The 25,021-nt window shown below is 35.3% G+C and overlaps 1 protein-coding gene across 1 annotated transcript in view; it reads right to left on the reverse strand.

Moving 5' to 3' along the window:
• LOC138697486 (transient receptor potential cation channel protein painless-like) overlaps nucleotides 1-15,574 on the reverse strand; it is an 82,696-nt gene extending 67,122 nt beyond the window's left edge. The window contains exon 1 of the mRNA XM_069822787.1: nucleotides 15,513-15,574. The gene's annotated coding sequence lies outside the window, so the exon portion shown is untranslated. The remainder of the gene's footprint in view (nucleotides 1-15,512) is intronic.
• Nucleotides 15,575-25,021: the final 9,447 nt, after the last annotated feature.

The raw sequence follows: 25,021 nt of genomic DNA on the forward strand, positions 1-25,021 counted from the left end.
CAACTAATAACTCTGCAAGAAATTGAGAACGTATTAAAGCATACAACAAGTAATAATGCTCCAGGCTCAGATAGTTTAATGTACAGTATAACTTCTTTAAATCCTATTGACAGTATGTTAAAGATTCATTATTAGAAGTATTCAGTGAAATTTACATTGAACATAAGATTCTCTTAGGTTCACCGATGGTATAATAGTCCTAATTCTCAAAGGATCTCCCAAGAGAATTGCAGAGTTTCCTTAATAAATACTGACTATAAACTTTCAATCGTTTGAAGAAACTTTACGCGACATCAGTCAAATTGAGCTGACTTGTGGCATTCCTGGAGAAATATTTTTGAAAATTTGGCAACAGTACGCAATACTATTATGCACTATCATATCCATCCTAATGAAAAAGCAGCTCTGATTTCTTTGTATCTTGAAAAAGCCTTTGACATCATCGACCATTCTTATATGTTCCGAATCCTAGATCGTTTCAATATCTACATAGCAATGTTAGACATAATTCGGGCTTTGTATGGAACAGCACAGTAAAAACTATCTGTTAATGAATATCTTACGAACCCAGTGAAAATAGAGAAAGGTATTCGACAAGGATGCTCCTTATCAGCCATAGGTCCTAATTTTTGCTATCGTCATGGAACCCTGTATTAGATTACTAGGCCTACATGAATTTGTTTCAAGCATTAGCACCAACAAATATCTACACACCTTAAGAGCTTATGCTAATGATATCTCTTTTCTCATACAAGATCCGAAACACATACGTACAATTAAAATTGTAGGTATTATTTTCACACGCAGTCTTGAGGAAATAGTAGAAATGAATTGATCTAAGATTGTTGTGGGTAACGTAAAGTGCATTATGTTTCAACAATTAAGTAGAAATTTAAATATAATACAAAGAATTTGGTATATAGGCCTAAATGCCATAGATCTTGCAAAAATCTGGTACGCAGCTAAAATTCTACCATTACCTGAAAAATTTTCTTAGCAGATTAAACGAGCTGTTGGATTGTGCTTATGGTAAAACCATCTGTATAAGATGAACAGATTGCAGATATGGAGCGACTACAAACAAGGAGGTCTTCGCCTCACTGCGGTCAGTAATAAAGCAGAAGCGATAATGATGCGACACTTCATAAAAACATTACAGGGACAAGATGGTCAACAGGATGTAGCCTTCTGAAACCATTACAGCTACAATAACCACATTAACATAACCAAAATTCCATATAGTTTCTCCAGAATATTCACACGTATGACATCTAAGTTTAACACATCCTAATAATATTAACATCACAGTTAAGGATATATCTACAAAGGACTCAATACAAACTTCCATATATAACGGAAAAATACTCCAATTTACTTCTTCTTCTTCTTCTTCTTCTTCAAGTATTAGGCCATATGGCCTGTTATTATCTCACAGTTGAATTTCAATCCAGCGCTTCTTTGGACGACCGAGAGATCTCTTCCCGTTTGGACGATAGTGGAGCATGACTTGGGATTCTATCTCTACGCATTGCATGCAGATGATTTATTCAGTTGTTCCGATAATGTTTACGTGATTAATTACAGGTTCTAGTTGTAATTCTTCCATTATGTCAACAAATTTGACAAAGTATATACAGACAAAAACTGTTATTAGAGCTGTATAGGCGTTAAGTAACCTGCTCGAACGTGTTTTGTGGACAAGTAGAATATCTATCAATGGTGCAAAGGTTTCAACTTATGACATCACGGAATGTGACAATCACTGTTAAGAAACTTATGACATGCTAATGTGAAACTATAATATAACTGTTTTTCATTAGCAAACTATGGAGGTGTTTCTAGCTTCCAGATAAAAGTTGCTTCATGGTATTGCTGTGTTAACTAATTAAGTGTATTATTTTTCTCGTTTCTGCGTTTTTTGTTCAAACCTCATTTAACAGTAATGTGACATATTTTATCTAAAGTGATCTTATTTTGTTTGACACTTTAAAAATGTAATTTGTATTGTAAAAAAATGTCAGTCCAATAAAAGAATAAACAGACCATTGTAACAGCTGTAGAGTAGTCAAAGCTCAGACAAACTTACGCTGTGGATGACATCCGTCGCCTTCCAGAGGTGTAGTGACGGGTACCTGATATTGGAGGAAGTTACTTTAAGAACTTGTATGTAATTATAAAAAAAAAAACGTTATGAGAACAGCTCTGCAATACTATAAATTCCATGCGCGGATGTTGTGTGACATGCCACTGAAGTTTCGGTTGACACGGATGTCACGCTTGAAGAAGCAATTTCCAAGGACGTCTGTAGGCTGCCATTTATAGACATCTATAATTATCATTCTTAGTTTCTATCTTTTGGGGAATGTTACTAATAGCTGCTACACTACACCAGAATTAAACAGGAAATTTTCCTGTGTACTCTCCAACTACAACATTAACATTTCGTGAGAAGGAGACAGAGACTGAAAACTTTCATATACGTAACTCCTACTACTGTATATTTGAACTTTCTTGGACTTAAAACTAGAGGGCAAACTGCGGGGCTTCCTTGATGTGTGATCGACATGTTGCGAACATCGGACATCACTCACATCACATGATTAATATCTTCATTCATTCATTCATTTATTATATTCCATAGATCTTACTTGAGCAATGAAGCTTTAAGATGTGGAACAAGTCAAAATTTTACAATATTACAATTACAATTTTTTAAAATTTTTACAATTTTACAATTTAGTAATTTTCTACAATTTTTACAATTTTGTGCAATTTTTTACAATATTTTGGCGAGATGTAGTGAGCATGTACACAGCATTCGAAATCACGACGAAACTCCCACGCAGCTTCAAAATTGCGCCTAAACCGTGGCGTATATCTACAAACCACCGAAATAAATACATGTGAGTCAGGAGGAAAGGTTTATATGAACAAAAAAGTTTATATGAACATATGCCCTGTTTTTAACAGTATCTCACATACAGCTGTTTGAAAATCACGCACGTCAGTCTCATGTCCTTCATTAGCATTCACATGCGGATGCAACTAAAACGACATTAGGTTGTATAAGGATAAATGAAACGTATCCTGGGCTTTGGATCGGTCGCGGTGGAGTCATTTCTTGGCCACCGAGGTCACCCAATCTTACTCCATTGGGTTACTGTGAGTGAGGTTGGCTTAAGAGCGAAGTCTACAACCGCAAAGTGGAAATAAGGAAGGAACTTCACGCTCGCATTTTACATGCTTGTGCTCAAGTAAAGGAATGTCCGAATCAGCTCAGATCAACAACATAGCAGCTGTCTACAAGAGCTGCAAAGTGCATTGAAGTTGATCCTGGACTTTCTGAACATGTTCTGTAAAGAAAAGTACACAAAACAGAACATAAGGTAACAATGTTTTAATTTACTATCACCTGCACTTTTCCCGTTCCTCATTGTTTCCATTAGTTTTCCCCGAAACCGTTAAGAATAGGACATATGTTCATATAAACTTTTTGTTCAGAATGCCAATATTATCATCCCTCAAACCATGTACCTTTCCTCCTGACTCACTCTGTATATAAAGCTTAATGTGACAATTGAAGTTACGGAACAATCTAGCAGTAGAATTGCATGTGTCAACCCCGAAGATGCATACCAGTCTTCAGACACTCTTCAGTTCTTCTGAATAAAAGGTAAAGACATCCTCATGACAGGCCATGAAGGCTCACACAGTAGCGAGGGGTTAAGACTCACACCTGTACAGACAATCGGCATTAAAGACAGTTTAATCGTACCTGCCCGCCGTCTTTACACTCAAAGAAACACTCCTGGTATTCACTTCTGTTAGAGACTGACAAGCAAACAATCTGATGGGAGTAGATAAGAAAGTTATTTTTTTTATTTCACCATGTTAATATCAAAAGAAGTGCTTATACAAATTTTTGGCCACTCGACCGCAATTACGAGGGCCGTAAAAAATAATTTCGCCAGGGGCCGTTAACAGAAAAAAAAACACGATTTAATTGGAAAAATTTATTGGAACAGACATACCAATTGAGCTATTTTTCAACATATTCCCCACCGGAATTGAGACATTTGTCATATCATAGGATCGACAAAGAGGTGCAGACGGCTGTCAAACGCTGGTTTCGATCCCAGGCGGCTAACTTTTACGATACAAAGACACAAATATTGATCCCATGACAAATGTCTGAAATCTGGTGGGACATATGTTAATAAATAGCGCAACAATTACTGTATCTTTTTCAAAAATCTTTCCATTTAACTTAATTGTGCTTTTTTTCTGTAAATGGCACCAGGGAAAATTACTTTCTGGACGGTCTCGTAATTCAGGTCGAGTGCCAAAATTTGTATAAGCACGTTTTTGACATTATTAACGTGTAAAAAAATAACCTTTTATATTTGCCCCCATCAGAATGTTTGTTTGTGAGTGAACTCCAGAGCCATAGTGTGGCTGGAAGGATTAAATTGCTAAAACATAATGATAATAATGACTACTTATAAAGGGTGCTTCAGAAAGAACGGATGGATTTCAAACTATCGATACGCAACGAGGAGAGAGATATAGTGTGGGGGACCACGACTGTTGGGTCGGCCATAGAATGCAGTTTCAGTTGAGAATATGGTGTTGGTCTGGTGTACAACGTGCTTTCATCGTAGAGACATTTTTGAAAAATGAAGAGTCTGTGATCGCCACTCAGGACTCATTTCGACATCGGATGTCACGCTAGGATTCCAACTCGGAATACAATTTTGCGGTGGGTGGCTTCATTTCGTATCACAGGTTCAACATTAAAGAAGAAATCACCTGGACGAAATTCTATTGCACTGAGATTGTCCGAGGCTACGGTAAGATCTCGCGCCCTGCGACTTCTTTTTTGGGACCATTTGAAGGCGTAAGTTTGTAAACATCGATCACATACACTGGACGAACTGAAGACAGCGATTCGCGAAGAAATTGTGGCAATTGCACCAGCTATGACTGTGAAAGTGATGGCGAACATCAGAAAACGCCTCGATGCCTGTATTGAAAGCCAAGGACATCATATGGATAATGTTGTTTTCCATAAATAAACTGCATGTATTGGTGAATATGTTGATAACAATAAATTTTTGATTTGATGAATCTTTACAATTTTCTTGCCATGTGAAATCCATCCGTTCTTTCTGACGCACCCTATACATACTTCTTTCACCATAGTAACTTAATAAATTCTCAATTGCAGCTAGGCATATAGGTCTTTCAATTGGAAATATTATAAATATTATTAGGTTGACATGACAATCAATGACTTAATATGATCTATGGATTCCAACGTCTAGAGTACATTGAATGATGATAGACCTACTTTTATTTATAAAGAAAATTATTATAAATTTCTAGTTTTTAAAATACACAAATACACAACGCAGAACTGCAAGCATTGCATTCTTCACCTAACATAACTACGAACATTAAATCCAGACTTTTGAGGTGGGCAGGGCATGTAGCACGAATGAGTGAATCCAGAAATGCATAAAGAGTGTCAGTTGAAAGACCTGGGGGGGGGGGGAAATATATTAGGGGAGGGCGAGACATAGACGGGAGGATAATATTAAACTGGATCTGAGAAAGATGGGATATGATGGTAGAGACTGGAATAATCTTACTCAGGATAGGGACCGATGGCGAGCTTATTTGAGGGCGGCAATGTACCTCCGTGTTCTTTAAAAGCTATTTGTATGTAAGTAAACGTTATGATATGATTGTGGATAAAGTATTGTATGCAAATAGTGGGATGCGCTTCATTATCGCTTTCATATACATGGTTGTTTCTGATCTGTGATAACGAATTTAAATGACGTCATAAGCGTCAGGAATCACACCGATAGCTGAATTGCGGCGAGAAGCGACAGACCAGTAATGAGTGATTTCATAATCAGAGTGCACGGTGTATCGCAGTAGCAATGCCCAAGAAAATCGAGTCTTTTTGGGAAGGGTACATAACAACTCTTTCCGATGCCAAGTACAGTACCAGTATTATTAAGTACACAGACGATGCCTTTCTTGGAAATAACGAAACATTGTTTATTGCAGGCTTCTTTTATTTTCACTTAACTGTACTTGGCATCGGAAAGGGCTGTTATGTACCCTTCCCAAAAAGGCTCCATTTTCTTGGGATTTCTGCTGTGAGTCGCCGTGCACTCTGACTATAAGATCACTCACTACTGGTCTGTCACCTCGCGCAACACCTCAGCTGTCGTGTGATTCCTAACGCACATGATATCATTCAAATTCGTTATGAGAGATCGGAAACAACCCTGTAATTAAAGAAGTTGGCTAACTCCTAGTTCTTCAAAAACACACTCGAGCAATAATAATGAACTTATCCCACTAGCTGCATAAATAAGTACAGTAGAGCCTTATTAATTCGGACTTACGCGGGGAATATTTAGTGGGAATTAAATAAAATTACTGAACTAGGTTTATTTCTTCAATAGAAAAAATAATTATTTTATATTTTGTAGTTGTTTTATTACCAAGTTAGTGTTAGTCATTATATTTTACAGACGTATGGAACACAAAACATTAATAAAAAAAATATATGTGACTGCAGAGGCGTACGCAAGGGGGGGGGGTTTACCGGGTTAGAATCCTGCCCCTCTTGAACGTTTTGAAAAAATGACATATTTAGGTTTGAATATTCTTTTATCTATATAAGCATAGCATTCCTAACCCTCCTTCGATACTAGTATAATCCTTATGCTTGGTGCTGCAGCACGTTCGAATTATAACAATGCTATCTTTATTATAGAGAGACCTACAGCCTAGTACCGACCTTGTAATAAAATGAAGCTGACACAATATAAGGGGGTCAGAAGCAAAGGGCTATTAGTGCACTTATGTTATTTTTTAGAAAATGTGGTTGAAAGTGCTTAAGCTTTCGTAAATTTCGTGAAATCTTTTATTTCAATTTTAGTGTATTGTCAATAAAATTTTAGATGACTTAGTTCGCCCTGGAAGCACGTAACTCTTGTTCTTAGAAAGTCACTTGTACACCTTTGCTTCTGACCCCCTCATATGAAATTTAACTTGTTGTGTAACGTATTGAAAAGGTTGCTTTAACAGTTCTGCAGTGCAGATGTTATTGGATATTGTGCGTTGTCGATTTTAAACTCTATTTAAGAACGGTATTCACTCGTTCATTAGTTTGAGTTCTGACTTTATTGTGAAACGTTCGTTTAACGTTTTGTGCACTTGACAGTGTTCATATTTTTAATATGAACTTCACATTACCGTTTCGAGTTCTTTGATATGTCTAAGCTACCGCAAAGCTCAATTTTAAAATTTCTCAACGAACAGTAGCGCAGTGATTCTCGCGAGGTTAGTGAAAATTTCTTAGATATAATACAGAACTGAAAACTCAATATAAATCTCCAGATATTGTTGCTGAAATCGAAGCCCGTAGATTGGAATGGTTAGGACATGTAATCAGGATGAATGATCAGAGAATACTAAAAAAGATTCTAAACACAAAACCAGAAGGCAGGCGCAATATTGGCAGACAGAAACTAAGATGGTTGGATGGAGTGGAGGAAGATTTAAGGACTCTAGGCGTGAGAAGAAGGAGGCAGAAGGCTCTGGTTGGACAGGAATGGACCAAGATCCTAAGGGAGGCCAAGGCTAGACTACAAGGGCCGTAGTGCCAAAGAAGAAGAAGAAGAAGAAGTGAAAATTTCACATTGGCAATTGTTTTTTCACAGCCGCAGTGTGACGATGTTTTCGCGAACGTTCTTGCAGGAACTAGTTTCATATCCCTCTGTGAAGACTCAGCTAATAATAATAATAATAATAATAATAATAATAATACACAAAATGTTAAATACTGATAATGTAAGTTATATTGTAAACAATTTTAATATTGCTCTCTTCCCTTGACAAAATTATGCGTACGCTACTGTGTGACTGAGTTCGAAGTTCTTAATCCATGTCAATTACTGCACAGGACGTACATATTATAAATATCTTTTACAAACATATGGAATGCTAAACATTAATTAAAAAGGATTGAGTTTTTAAATTCTTTAGTTGTAGTAAATTACTGCACAGGAAGAGCTGCTTTGGAATTTTCAGACTGTGGTTTGAAGAAAGACGTAAGTATTGTCCGGTTTGTTTGCACTGCTGTTCTCTACGTACAACAAAAATGATCGACTTCCATACGCTGAGTTTCCTTCGGAAGTCTTCGGCTGATTTCATCAAAGCTTAGGTTTACGCGTGAAGGAATTCTCATGCACGACTCCGCTCTGTTTTTCCTTTATTTTGTTTGTTTGCTGCTTTTTCTGTCTGTTTATAACGAAGATGTATTCAAGGAGTAAATTAGGTGCAAAATAAACTTCTTTTCCTTCGTCGTGTGAACGTGGAAGACAAGATAAACTATCTGAACTTTCGGATTACAGTCCAGAAATTCAATTAATATAATGTAAATGAATCTTTTGTTGAATAATTTGAGTTTATCAACATATTTTGCACTCTTTGCATTCACTTCTAACTTCATTGTGTGGAATATTAATCTCAAAGTGTCTTGTGTAAGAAAAAAAAAACTATCCGAATTAGCGCAAATTCATAATAATATTGAAGTCCGAATTAGCTACGTTTTATTGTATTTTTCAGTATTTTTTGTATCCTTTCCAGATAATTTCATCAATAATTTCACGGATATCGTTATTAATTTATACGTGTGTGCATGTGGAAGTACGACAGTGAGAGAGAAAGAAAGAGAGAGAGAAATGAGAGGCTGTGTGTTTTTTTTTTCCTTCATCCGCATGCTCCATTACATCCCGTATATAACATTACATGTTTTCTTATACAATTTTATACACTCTTACAATTCATCAAAATTAATTTTTTGAACGAATTATACAAAATCCTTGAGATATCTTTGAACTACACTAGTTCTTTGTTCGTTGCTGGCCAGTGGCTTCTTTATTATTTTTCCTTTCAGTATTTCCCTTTGGTCGTTTAGGTTCACTGTTTGATGTTCTTCTCCACATTTGCACAATGGACTGTCTATGATTCCGAAGCGATGGTAGTATTCCCTTGTCTTCCTATGTCCAGACACTATGGCAGTTATTTGCGGGTTGATTGGCAACTTGTTCTTCAGGCGTTCCTTTACTGATGGGAAAAATAGTTTGCAGCCAGTTCCCTTTGTTGCGCTCTCTCATTGACGTTGCCAGGTGCTTAATCCATTTTCTTTTGCTTCTCTGAATATATGGCTTTTTGGTATCTTGTCGTATACGCTATCTAGTATGTCTTCCATGGCTGCCTCCTTAGCAAGTCTATCCGCCAATTCATTACCATGCAGTCCTACATGAGCTTTAACCCATTTCGTGTGGATTGTCCATCTGTTATCGTTGTTTACATTTTTGCTTTATTCTTTCTATTACAGTAGAGCGTCTCGTTTAGGCACAGTGAAAACGTAAAGAAAATGCAGGTAACGTGTGGGAGAGTACTAGCCATACGATAAACACGAGGGATGCACACGGTTTTAGTTACATTTATGACGGAGCATTAATTAAAATTATATTTTCCAAAAACACACAACACAAAAGAACAGAAATTGCATAACTTTATCATACACACATTTTAACAAACAAGCAATTATAGTGTTGAAATAATTCAATATAACAATCAAATTTTGTTACTTATATGATGTTGCTTTCAAGCAGCATTTTTTACAGTCATAAATTTCATTCTCTGTATGACTAACGTAATATCACCGTCTTCTGTGGCCGAATTAACAAGACTACAGTATATTGGTCTGAATTGACAACACTACTTCCTAAAATAATAATAATAATAATAATAATAATAATAATAATAATAATAATAATAATCCCTTCTCAAAGTTCAATTTATTCAGGTATAGTATAGAAGGCGGTGATATTATGTTAGTCAAACAGACATTGAAATTCATGACCATAAAAATGCTGCTTGAAAACAACAACATATACATAGACTAAGTAGCAAAATTTGATTTGTTATATTGAATTATTTCAGCATTACAATTCCTTGTTTGTTAAAATGTGTATATGATAATGTTATGCAATTTTTGTTCTTTTATTTTATGTGTTTTTGGAAAATATGTCAATTAGGCCTAATGTTAATTAATATAACTAATTGTAGCTAAAACCCTGTGCATCCCTCATGTTCATCGTACGACTCGTCCTCTCCCCACACATTACCTGCACTTTATTTACGTTTCCACTGTGCCTAATTCATTTCGGTTTTCATTATTTTTAAGTAGGGCTATGGTTATTTGACTATCAGTATATACTGCAGCCATTATTTCTGTGATGCTATTTTGTGGATTTTCTTTCAGTGTCTAAAGAGCTTGTAAAATTGCAATTTGTTCCGCTTGGTTATTGGAACAAATATTGTTTAGTTTAAATTTCAGTTTGTGAATTACTTTCTCGTTTTGGAAGATTACTGCTGCAGCACCAACTCTCTAATTAATTTTGCTTCCGTCAGTGTAGATTTATATTGGATATTTTAGGTCATCCTGTGCCTCTTGAATGGTCACCCTGTCTGTAGGATGGGGCCAATGTCTCAGATGAAGGGTAGCCTCAATTTGTAAGGGCATACCGTGAGTTACATTGTGAGTTACCTTGTAGATTTCTAGCATCTCTTGTATTGTGATGTCTATAGGTTTAGTGTGTGTGTATGTGTGTGCGTGCGTGCATGTGTGTGGTAACCGCGCTTCGCTTGCAAATGTTACACTGTAATTTTTTATGTCTACCGAGGAGAACAGGAAACCTTTACTCAATCCTTGTTTTTCCTTCTCTGTTTTCGTTAACCGGATTGGTTCGTATTCCATATTTACACTGAAGTTCAAAGTAGTGTGAGTGTGTGTCGTTATGAGAAATATGGATAATTCATTATCAAACAGGAAGTCAGGCGAGAGGGCTGGGCCAAGAGAGGAGGATGATTTAATAGAACGCGCAAATAGAACGTTTCTCTGGAATGCAGTTCGGTCTAAAGAAGAAATAAACAACCTTGAAAGTTGCTTATTTCTTATAGCTACAAAGCTACCTACGTTCAGGAGATTGGTGTCTGAGGAAAAATACACGAAATACATAATCTTATGCCAGCCGATTGAATGGAGAAATTAAGAAATTGTGAAAAAAAAAAAATAGTCGGGAGAGAAGCTTAAAAGCCCTTCCAAAAAACGTATTCGCTACTCTCCTGTTACAACATTGGTCACATTTATTAAGGAAGCTTTAAGACGGATATTGCTTTCTTTAGGCTGTATTAGAAGGCTTTACTAGTTTAGATGTTATTTTACCGGAAGCTCGCAAAATATGAAACACTACAAATTAATTATAACTTGGCGTTTCTAATTGCGGTAAGTACTAAAAGCTTTTGGATTTCAGTACAGCAAAAACGAGACTATAAGAAATATTTAATGGAACGTAGCGACATTGTTGCCTGTTGCAACGAATTTTTAAGAACGACGAGAAAAATAAGGGAATTAAGAAAACCCATATTATAGAGTCTCGATCATCCGAGTTAATGTGGACCAAAACTACTCGGATAAGCAAAAACTCTGATAAAACGGGTGGTTACTGGAAAACTGTTTTGATTAGAAATTAGACAAACTCTTTACTTAATAGACTATATAGAATGAACAAATGATGTTAATATGAACCTCAGGCGTTAAAAAATACAGTACGTATACATAAAAAAAAGCAACTAATATGATACTGTACAGTATTTACAGTATTTTTTTTGGATCGGGCTCGGATAACACGGAACCTCGATTAATCAAAGCTCTATAATCGAGACTCTACTGTAGAGTATAGGTCACCGGCACTCATCACGCGGCCCGCGGGCCGCAAGCGGCTCTCAAAGACATTTAGATTATTGTGACTCTTGAACTAATATTACTGTATCAATTCCTTTTCTGAGAATAATTTTTTAATTTTTAATAATGGGCAACTGTAGAAAACTTTGGTTACCCTGCATCATTACTGCCAGTGAAGGTTTACAACGACACATATTTGTGTACGGTAGCTACTTAAAAAAATAGTACCGGAAGTGTCCTGTCTAGTTTCTTGATATAATAATGGGTTATGAACAGGGAACGGATTTATATGGACTAAAAATATATGAAATATGTAAATATATATGTAGTTATTTTTACCAAAATATGGAATTAAATATGGATTTTTACCAAAATATGGAATTAAATATGGACTTAAAATTATAAAAAAATGACTATGTACGTTAAATATTGGTACATTTTAATCAAACTAAACAAAAAATATAATGGACGTACCTTATCTTCCAATGTAGTTTCAACAAAACACAATTTTTATTGTCTGTTACCATAACAATAGGTTACAAACATTTCTTTCAAGTGCTGAAAAGTGAATCTTCTTCTATTGTCTCTGAGGATAGATTTATACTGACTAAAAGAGCGTTCGACGTCACAAGAAGTAACTGGTACATAATTCAATTTCACAATGTCTGCTGGGGATAAGTCCAAGTTAATCTTCACTGTTGATTCACCACTCATCACAGCAACAACCTTTTGTAGTTCTTCATATCCAGGGTTTTTTGAAAGTACAGTGTCCACCTTAGCTCTTACTGCATCTGCAACTTTACCTCTACCACGATTCAGTTGTTCCACAGTACTATTTATAATTTCAAAACTTTCAGATAGTGAAAGGTGCCTATTTTGGAGACTTTTGAGCGTTTTTATGATGCATGAAAATGTATGCTGAATGTGAGCTAAGTCATTCTTCACACTTATGTCACAGGTAACTGTTTTCGCAGTATCAATTGAGACTGCATCTTCAGAGTCCAATGCAAGGAGAACATTGTTAATAGAGTCTATATGTTCGGCATAATATTCAACTGCTTCTAGCCATGTACCCCATCTAGTTAAAATTGGCTTTGGTGGCAATGGAATTTCAGGGTACATTTCTTTCAACACGTTAACTCTACTGGGAGCTTTGAGAAATACTTTTTTCACTGATGAAATCAACAAATCTACTTTAGGGAAATTGTCTCTGACCACTTCTGCCACACGATGAAATGCATGCGCCACACAAGTAAAATGAGTCAATTTAGGATATACAACAGATAATGCTTGTCCAGCTTTGACCATATAAGGGGCAGCATCGCTAATAAAGAATAACACATTATCGTACATAATACCCTTTGGCCACAGGATACCCATAGCTTCGTTGAACAGTTTAACTATAGTTTTGTTATTGCACTTTTCTAGAACATCACAATGTAAAAGAATTCGTTCAGAATATTGTTCACTTAACAAACCGATAACTACATTACCAACAAGTCTACCTTCTTTGTCGGGAGTCTCATCAATGGAAACCCAAATTGAACTATCTTTAATTTCATCTCTTATCTTCTGTATTGTCTCATCGTAGATGGATGGAGCATACGTCTTCCTAAGTGTTGACTCATCCGGGATTGTATGTTGAGTATATTTTTCAAGGAATTCCCTGAAGACCTTATTCTTTAGTTTGTAGAGAGGAATATCAGCAGAGATGAGAGAACGGCACAGGTCGATGTTAAACTCAGATCTTACATTCGATGTTGTTGGTTGTGTTAAAAACAATTGTCTCTGCTTGGAATTTAGTTGTTTGTTGGCCTGATGTTTACTAGTTGTAATGTGTTGTTGCACCAGGAACTTTTGTGTAGATGATACTGCACACTGACACAAATTACAAAATAATATTTTATTGTCAGTTGATAAACCATCTTCTTTAAATTCTGAAATGTAACTTGTTAGTTTTGATTTTAAATTGACTGAATGACGTACTTTTGGCATATTTACCGTCTTTATAGTATGATTTACAAAACTGAACCTATGTGTACTCTGACTGGCATTTAACTGTTGAGCTGCACAACTGAAGTCTGTTAAAAATTTTAAATTAAATTAATACAGTTTTGTAACTTACTTTCCCATTGTTGATAGGACTGCTAATTTTCAAATAACTCTGATGTTAAAGGGATTACTGAACATGTGTTTAAATCTCTATTGTTGAAATGTATTTTTAAAAGTTAATGGAATTTTGTTTTGTTTTATTGTTAAACCTAATATAATATGGACTGTTTTATATGAAATATGGAAAATATATGGAAATTAACGAAAATATGTACTAAACTCTAAAATATGGAAAAATATGGAAAATAAAAGTAGGATTTTTCAACCCTACACATTGTGAAACATAAAGATAATGCAAAATATAAATTATATTAGCTTTATAAGTAAATATGTATTTACATATAAATCCTTTCCCTGGTTATGAACTTTATATCTCAATAGATATGACAATAGCGTGCATTCAAATGTTGATACCAAGTGTCCAAAACATTCTCAATCGAGGGTAAAAAGACTGAAAACGTTAAAAATAACCGTAATATCTCAACAGAAAGTAATGTATTATTCTGTACATGAAAACGAATCGACAACAAAAGCATCGTACCACGCAGCAGAAATTAAGTAAGCCATTTACAGATGCGGAGATTATCATGAAGTGCCTTCTAGCTGTGTGTGACACTATTTCCTAAATTTCCAAATTAAAAACAGATTACAGCTGAAATAAAACAACAAATCAACCTGCTCGTGCAGAAAAATAACAGAGCCCGCCCTTCAACTTCAAAATACTAATAATATGTGTTTGTTATGCTACTTTATATCAAAATAATAATAATAATAATAATAATAATAATAATAATAATAATAATAATAATAATAATAATAATAATAATTTATTTAGTCGGCAGATTTAAGAACTGTAAGGCCTTCTCTTCCACTCACCCAGCAAAAAGTATACATATTATGAATGAACTTAGAAGCTACAAAGATCACAACAAATTGAGTTAGATAAAAGTTACGTGTATGCAAGAGTTAGGCCTACTTATGAATTCATATTATATTGAAATAGGGGTAGGAGAACTATGCCTTATGTCGATATAGATTTTATTACTCTGACAGTGAAAAATTAGAGAAGGGAAAACGATTATGGACAAAAAAAAATACTCAAATCTACTAAATATGTATTTCCTTTAAAGACGGATACAAAATTCAAATCTAAATATGTATTTTTGTAAGTTCAAGGAGGGGGGTTCAAACTCCTTTGTGAAATGATCTGTGACTCTCGGCAAATTACTATTTCTTTCTCACTTCTGAGTCTTCGCTAATTTCTAGTGAGTGTAACTGGTATGTAGGTCCATGTTCTTATGAATTGTGCGTGAGAAAGCTTGCACTTTGTAGGAGAATGAGAGTTGGTGACAGTTGACAACGCTTGTCAAACATCCTGGGAAGCAGTACGCGAGCATCTTTCTTATCACATCCAAGAGAATTAAATATGGTGGCCTAGTGTAGTTTGCAGGGCCTATTCTCATATCTCATTTCGTTTTGCGACGTTTTTTCCTCAAATACTATGGCTTGGACAATCAGTAATAATTATAAATAAAAAGGCAGACCATATTGTACTTACCAATAGAAACTACATCTTCGTATGACTGATAAGGCTGGAGACAGTTAACTTCTTTATGCTGCATCCTCTGTTCTCGCGTTTGTTCTGTGTTGGAATGAACAAGATAACGTATAAAATCAGTCGGTAAATGTTATCAGTAAATGGCCTATGCGAAATATGATACGTGCAACGTAAACATTCAGACTAGATCTAATGTATGGGAACGGCATTAAAATGACAAGGTCGTTGAATTTCTTCATGCGTTAGTTCAAAATCTGTAGGTTTGCCAACCGTCCCGCTTTTCCCGGGACAGTCTCGATTTCGACCATTGCGTCCCACGTCCCGAAATAATTTGCGCGCGCATCAAAATGTCCCGATTTCATGGCATATTAGATCTTTACAGTTGATTTTCGTTCCTATCATATTGTTGGATTTAGTCTGGATTGGAAGATATTTCCGCACAGTCTCATACTGTACTCCAACGACGAGAAAGTCTTTGGGGAATAAGCCGAAGCGGGGTAATGCTGTGAATGAATGTTGATGTCATAAGATGTCATAAGGTCACACACGTGGGTACTCGTATCTGTATTGGCTAGCTCTCACAGCACAAACAATAACATTGATACACACATATTGATACTACCCTAGTTACAAAATTAGATCACTGTTAATCTCCTGGTCTTTTAATCTCTCCATACAGGAAATAACAAATGCAGGAGAGCGCATGGTTTTTAAACTGACGTTATAACGGCAATATTATCTATCTACTTCGTTCCAATAGATGATGCAATAGTAAGCAAATTCCTTTCACGGTTGATCTCCTGGTTGGAGAACAGTACAGACATGCTTGCAATATGTGACGCATGCAGAAATGACTCTAGTACGCATGTTAAAGGCATAAATTTAATTTTCGTTGATGTGTCAACAGAGTGACACATTAGGGCAGGTTTGATCACAGCCTACAGGATATTATTTTACTGAATCATATATTCTCTGTGATCATCTTATGCACTTTGACTCAAGTTTGGCGCCATTCAGTATTATGTCCACTTTGTTTCACTTGATGCGTCATTCTTTGGTTTCGGCGGAAAAATGGAAGGAAAAAAAAAAAAAGATTTATACGGCCACTTATAGGACAGATACAGACATCAACGAGGACAACAACAGAGACTTGGAAAATACCGCAGCCTTTCAAGTGTGTTAAAATATATAAATAGTTCTTGTGATAAAACGTCTCTGTTTTTTCCGAGAAGAGTGGCTGGAATCTTTTGTGTAGATAGATTAAGTTAGTTCGGGTTAGTTCAGATTACGTTAGGTTAGTTTATATTAGGTTAGTAATTACATCAATAAGATGGGTTCCCCGGAGATGTTGATAAAGCGTCGTAAAATAACCCACTAAAATATATATATATATATATATATATATATATATATAAAGAAGATGGGTTCCTAGTTTCCAACGAGTTAACAATAAAGAATTTATACTGCTTTTCAATTTGTTTTATGGTTATTTTGGCAAGTTTTTGTATTTTTTTTTTTACATATGAAATAGTGATTCTATTAAAATATACATACACTATTATAAGAGTACTACTGTTGAATATGTGGATTGATATGTGAAAATTAGTGCTTAAAATTGTCAGTAACGTTTGTGTCCCTAATTTTTAATTACGAAAGTTGGCAAGCCTAAAAATCTGTTTCCAACTAACCTTTCACCTGATATAAACAAGGTGGAGGAGTAGTCTTCTTGTAATACAGTACCGGTACATGCTATGATTGGAGATGAAACGATTTACTCCCTGAATACACCCGCAATAAGTTGTCTCCCGCTTAAGGGAAGTTATGACTGAAATTTGACAGATTTTGGTAATTTTTGCCTTCAGAAAAAAAGTTAAATTCTCCCTCTTTCAGATAATGTTATCACCTTATCTGTTCCACCATTTTTAAGTCACCAACAAACATTTTTCAAAGGAACGCGTACTGCATTTGAAGTTCTATTTACTGGGTTTTTAAATGTTCAGCATTTTTCTGTGTTCCTTGCAGAATAATATTTGTCAGAATGGGTCGAAACTTAATATCTTGTAATATGTACAAAAGAAACGAAATTCATATTGGGTTTTGTTATGTGGTGATTTTTATACGACTTTTGATCTTATAATTAGTTAGGTAACAATTATTTTTTTAATCTTAAAAATTAAAGATTAATACATATTTATTTGCTACAACATTCACCAAACATAAAAATTCAATATGATTCAAATTTCTACATGTTTGGAGGGTAATTTCGGTATAGTGGTGTAATTTCTGTACAAGTTACAATTTATTGAAAAAAACTTTACAATAATTCCGTGCAAAACTGAGAATTTCAATGAAAAAATCTTTTTCATAAATATTTGTTTATTATTAGTGTAACAGACAACAGACAAGACTCTAAATTTAAATATTTTAATGTTTTATTTAAAAAATAATATATTTTTAAGTTTAATGGGCATTGAATGTAAGTGGTCTTGGCTAGATAATAGGTACTGTTTTGTGTCCCTAAAGTTTGCAACACTTACTCATAGAGGCATCAGCTGTTAATGTATGTTTTTCAATTAGCTAGTGTTTAAGAACTATTTTGGGAGTCTGGACTGTTAATTCCAGAGCTCCAGGATCAAGAAATTTCTTACTCTGCACCATAGGCGGAGTTATGGGGGAGGCATGGGGAACCACTGGCCCCCCAAACTTGTCTGAACTCTTTTTTTTTTCTTTTCACGTTAGAAAATATTGAATTGAAAATATCTTTTTTGCTTTTTATGTTAAGTTTCTGTGCTTAAATTGATGAATTAATTCTTCAGATCATGTGTCTGAATTATAACATTTATTTTAAATTTCTAAATGTATAAGAATTTCTAGACCTCATTTGAGAAATGGAAGCAATGTAATGTTTTCTTTTTTTGTAACAGGCTGTACTCATGTGTTAGAAGTCTGCACGTGTTCAGCCCGCCACTTGGAGATGTATGAATAACATACTGCACAACATTGCAGAAAAAAGAAAAGTGATCCCAGTATAATGTGTAAACTTAAAAACAGGATTATAATAAAATAATTTGAGTTTACATTTCATATGATACCTATATCTTCAGGAAGGTAAGCTTCATATAAAAAAAAGTTTCTGTTAGCACTGTTACGTAGTCTTATTGATGCACACACACTCTCTCTCTCTCTCTCTCTCTCTATCTCCAGTTACTGTTATTAGAAACACAATTTCAAAAGTTAAATTATGTTGGCATTTTTTTTTTCTGCGATTGACACTGAAGTGGACTGGACTGAGGTGGAGCTAGAGGGAGTAGTAGTGGGATTACATACCCAGTACACAGTGTACTACAATAATATCTCTGTATTTGGGTCATATTTTATTAGAAAATACCTGTAACTTTGTTTAAAATTAAGAATAAATAAAAATTGTCATTACTATGAACAAACTAAGGGTATACACTGAACGGATCGAATTCGCAGCCATGCATGTTGGAATTTTGAATGCATCTGGAGGCTGAAGTAAGAAATTTTGAATTACTATTACAGAAAAGTTTGTGAGCTCTCATATATTTAGTCGGAATACGTAAGCTAATATTTCTTAAGAAGGAATCACATGATATATCACTTTTTGAGGACCTTGGTAAAGAAAGAATAGATATTTAATTGAGCTTATGATGTCTAACATTATAAGCTTCGACAAGTAAAGTAAGCGCATTTTCTGTCACAGCCATACTCAGAATTAATGAGCAGAAGTCTGAATGAACTTAAGGTTATAAATTTTCTTTGAATATTTTCTAATTTAGCCGAATCAGTATTTGTAACGGAGTTCAAAAACTACAGATGCATATTCGAGTTTCAATCGCACTAATGTAGAGTACAAAAGTAAAGTCAATCCCATGACAGGCCAAATCGGCTCAGAGTGTAGCGAGAGGTTAAGGCTTCCATCTTTACAGACAATCGGCATTTAATGGCAGTAGGGGTGTCAGTCCTATGTGCCCGCCACCTTTATCCCCAAGGAAATGCATAATAGAGTATTACAAGAGAAGTAGACGTGGAAAAAATAATAAATTATTGACCATTATTCCCAAAGTTCTGATTGCGTGATGTGTAAGGTTCGAATAAAGTAGCTGTATCAGAATAGGTTATATAGGATAAGGCCTTGACTTGCTTCAGACTAAATAAACACTACACCCTTCCACTAGCTAAAAAAATAAATATAAATATTCATTTAGAATTGATTAGAAGGCCGGTTATTAAATTCTGGTTGAGACAGCTATCAAATATCTAATATCTATACCTGCTGGACAGAGTGCTCTCTACACCCTAGCACCTAGCTGAAACATCAGTGAATGAACAGTATAGCTGATATGAATGAATATTCGTCGTCACTACTGTCGGCTGGGGGACACGCGACTACTAGTGATTGTTTTTAAACATAAAGCACGGACCAAGGATGCCTATCCTGATAAAGTTACTCTATCCGAATTAGTAATGTGTAATCAACGTGATTATGAAAATACAGTTTACTGTATATGAATATTTCCAAGTCTTTTACACAATCTGTTCTGTTTATTAGAACATTACATATTTAGATAATATTTAAGTTACAGAGAATAATAATAATAATAATAATAATAATAATAATAATAATAATAATAGTGGTAATAGTTACATACATATTTAAATTATGAATAATTACAATACACTTAAAAGATTCTGCAGCAATATTCTTCAGTTAAGTTTTAACAACTAGTACATGTTTATTTAAATTGAGATAAACCTAAAAGAAAAAGTAATAACTTAATTTATGAGCTAATTTAATTCAATCCAATCTATATGCAATATGTAAATAATTATAATTAAGTTGAGATAGGGTAGCTAATTGGTTAAAATGATGAGAATTAATTTAATATAAGTTTACTAGAACTATATTATAGGGAGAAAAAATATAAATCTAAAATATATTTATGTAGTGAGAATATTAATGTAATGAAATTTTGCCATTAGAGATTCTGTATTCTATTAAGAGAAATTAATGGTAAAAATAAGAATGGACAGATGTTAGGTTCTTTGTAAGTAACAAATATTAATCAGTAATTAATTTGGTATATAAGAATTTATGTAATTTTGGCCTAAATGAAGTTATTGTCTAACAACCTCTTATATCACTCTGAAGCGAGTTCCAATTTCTAGCAACTGAAAATGTATAGGATGAAGAATATAAAGATGTCTTGTGGTAGGGTATAATGAGTAAATTGTTATGATGAGACCTGGCATTTAGCTGATGATATGCGGATAAATTTTGAAAACGAGAAGCCAAATAGATTAGGGTAGGGGTGCGCAGAATTTTAAATAAGAGAATAAGAGAATGCAGGGCTCGTCTATCACTTAGCCTTAGCCAAGACAGATTTTGGAAAGACGGGGAAACATGATCATACTTACGAATATTGCAAATATAACGGACTAATAATAAATAATAATACTAATACAAAGTTAAAAGCATCAGGAAGGTGAGTGGAGATCATGGAAGTAGAGCGTCATGCATTCATGAACCTGACACTGTTCCAAGAAGAACCCAGGAAACCACATACCATGTATTTCTTCTTCTCGAACGAAATAAAGTAAATCTTTTCCTCAACTAGGATTTATAGCAGTAATATGAAAATATGTGTTCTGTAAAGAAGACTAGAATCCCTGCCAATATCCCCGTCGTTAACACTATAACCATTGGTAGCGTTGCTTCTATTGTTACAGATGTCAAAGAAGTCTCCAGCAATCCTTGTTGATATAAGTACACAGTTCGATCCAACAACCGACGTAGCTGCCCACTGCAATGTATTTTCCTGATCCTAAAAAGAAACATATGTTTGTAAATAACTAAATTGTTGGGTACTTCTTATTACTTTCGCTATTGTTTACGTTTAATTTGCTGAGAAATGAATAAATGGATGCTACGTACCAGCACATTGTCAAAGAAGAAGTAGCATACATTCACTTTAGCTTTTAAGAGAATATTTATCTGGATTTAGTGTATTATAACCAGGCTTCGGCCTAGGGACACAGAGTAACCAGTATGAGGTTTAGAGTACACGGAGTATAAATGATGTCATGACCCGTGTGGAAGGGTGACTGCACAGGTGGGTCCGTAATGTGCATTACCGTTGTGTGTAGGCCTATTGCTGCTTGGCTGCGGTACGTGTAACAGGCTTCGGCGTAGGGACACCTGTTTGAAGGTTTATAACTCACTTTAATACTTTAATAGTAGACATTGTCTACACTAGGAATGTACTGTATATACTGCATCTGTACAGAGTGAAATATATTTTGTGCCGTACTGTGACGGACTGTTTACATGTTGAGACGTACGGTGCGTTCCATCTCCCACTCCACTCGACCAACACAACACTATCGTCCGTGCGTTCTGAACTTCTTGCGTTTCTGTGCCCAGGACCGAAGCCTGATTATAACATAACAAGAGTGGGTGGATTTTGAGGTGGCAATGCTGAATGCTATTGCATCAGTATGAATTTTTTTTTTAATTGGGTTATTTTACGACGCTGTATCAACATCTAGGTTATTTAGCGTCTGAATGATATGAAGGTGATAATGCCGGTGAAATGAGTCCGGGGTCCAGCACCTAAAGTTATCCAGCATTTGCTCGTATTGGGTTGAGGAAAAACCCCGGAAAAAACCTCAACCAGATAACTTGCCCCGACCGGGAATCGAACCCGGGCCACCTGGTTTCGCAGCCAGACGCGCTGACCGTTACTCCACAGGTGTGGACCAGTATGAATTGAAGAAGCACAATAGTTCAATGCAGATTCCACCTATCACAGAATGGTATAGGTCAGTCATGTCAAGCTCGGCCATTGGTGGCAGCTGCCGCAGGTTTGCCACAAGCTCGGACCCAGGGCATCTCGTGGCCCGAACTGCTAGCACAGTGCTTCGGCAGGGGGAGACGTAAGAAGCTCAAGAAAATACTGCGTCTGAATGCATAGACATGATTCGCGCTGAATGTCCTACTTTGCGTAGATTTGTTAATAAACGTAGAATGGGAGAATGTGTTCTTATGTACCCTTGTAGCAAATCAATCTTATACAATGCTTAGTATGTAAACATTATTTCTTTATAACAAAGTACAATACAAAACGTCATTACGAGTTGAAACACCAGGCGGACTTTGAAGGATTTGATGAAAAAGAACGAGATGCTCTAGTAAAATGTCTAAAAGTGGATAGATGTGATTAAGTGGTGGTGGTGGTGGTGGTGGTGGTGGTAGTGGTGGTGGTGGTCGTAGTAGTAGTAGTAGTAGTAGTAGTAGTAGTAGTAGTAGTAGTTTGTCTGGCACAGTTAAGGCCATAAGGCCTTTTCTTCCACTCAACCAGATTTTAATAATATAGACTACATGAAATACATAATATTATGTAATAGAATACTAAACAATACAAAAGAAGCTAGCTTAGAGATTACATAAAATATAATAGAAAATTACAAATAGTCGGGATCAGTTATATAATATAAGGAGAATATAAAATAAAGTAGAAAGTTACATATAATCAAAATCAGTTACGTAATGTAAGGGGAATATATACAATTTATAAGACATAAACTGCTCGAATAAATTCGACGATTAATTCACTTGCGATATAATATAAAATGAGTAGGCTATACTAATAGGAGAATACGTGTGTGTTACAATACATAAAGAGTTGAAGAGCAGAAACGTACTATATAGCATACAGATAAAAATAATTAATTAAAATATCATGATAATAAAAAAGAAAAAAAAATAGGAAGAGCTGCGAGATATTACAATTATTTGTCTAACAAGTTAGATGCTATTTACCGTAGTTGCACAGTTTTAAAGATCATGGAATGTGCTAATAGTACATGTAGGCGTATTTACTGTAGTATAGTCCTAAGAGGAGACTAAAGCCTGTTTCATAGAATCATAATTAATATGTAAAAAAGTCGTACTAGTAATAGATAATATTAATGACCGAGACCTGCATTTCGATGACCCAAGAAAATATAGAATTGATCATTAAATTGATACCAAAGTTTGAAGGAAATTAATATAAATTTAAAACTATAGAATTGATCATTAAATTGATACGAAAGTTTGAAGGAAATTAATATAAATTTAAAACTATAGAATTGATCATTAAATTGATACCAAATTTTGAAGGAAATGAATATAAATTTAAGGACTGATATAAATAGACATTAATCATTCCGTAAGGTATACATTTTTGTTATAATTTCTTATGTAGGCTACTCTACTTAAAGTTTATTATACATTCCCGTATTTCCTGGGTGTAAGACGCACTTTTCTCTTTGAAAATATGTCTGAAAAGCATGGTGCATCTTATGCGTCGATACTAACTTTTTGAATGAGAGAAAGCTTCACGGGATTCTGTGGAAACTGAGATAATAACCTGTCGGTTAGCGCTTTGTTCTTAAAGTGTTTTTTTTTTATGTTTTCGTAGAACATGGAGGTGTATAGTGTTGTTGCTGTGAGAGCAAGTTATGAACTATTATTACGATGTACCGAAGTACATATGATATTTCCATGTAGAAATTCTGCGTCATCATCGGATCCCGACCACTTAGTCACTCGTAATGAGTGCACCTCTGCACATAATGTGTTGTACATTATGCCACTGTCACACATCTGTGACACAGTACATGAGGGTTGGCCACTAAAGGGAAACTAAAAGGTGGAACTTAAACTGAGAGGATTCAATCCGGCACCGGAATGGCAATCCAGTATGGCTTAGTGGATAGAGCGTCAACACGTAGAGCTGAAAACCCGGGTTCAAATCCCGGTGCCGGAGAGAATTTTTCTCCGTTCCACTCATCCTTCATTAAGTTATGAACTAGCACTCATGATTTTCGGAAGACATCGAAATTTTCAGACGAACAGTTTATTAAGGACTCCATTTTAACAGCAGCAAAGATTGTATGTCCCAATGAATCTTCGGAGTTCGAGATTATAAACTTGTCACTAAATACTATAGCTAATAGTGCGCAAGAAATTTTCCTGGTCTTACAGTCGCACACGGCAGTGTGATTCATGACAGAACACTGAAATACGACTCAATTGTCGTCTGCTTTACGTCATCTGCCCCGAGTCTGGTACCGTGCTCTGTGTAGCTTTATGGTGGCATTGAGTTTGACATGAATGGTATTGGTCGTTCGTTACCTCGTGAAACCAAATGTATTCGTGCGCCGTAACTCACAGATGGTGATCGCCATATGTACTGTGATTTTAATCCCTTATGGTTGGGGTAAGCGAGCTAGCTAGCTTGCAAATAGAAGCGTAGCGAGAGAGAGAAGCTTCTCAGTTCACTTTTTCCTTCCCCTCACGCGCAGATAGGTTTCAGGAGATACCGAATGGCCTCTATCATAAGTTAACAAAAGTAAACGTCTTGGGTTAGAAAATACTTATGAATAAAACAACTGAGGAAGCTAAGCGGCTTACGTAAATTGTTGGTCTTTCATTATTTTCT

The sequence above is a fragment of the Periplaneta americana genome, chromosome 1 (assembly GCF_040183065.1).
Source record: "Periplaneta americana isolate PAMFEO1 chromosome 1, P.americana_PAMFEO1_priV1, whole genome shotgun sequence".
In the NCBI taxonomy this organism is placed as follows: domain Eukaryota; kingdom Metazoa; phylum Arthropoda; class Insecta; order Blattodea; family Blattidae; genus Periplaneta; species Periplaneta americana.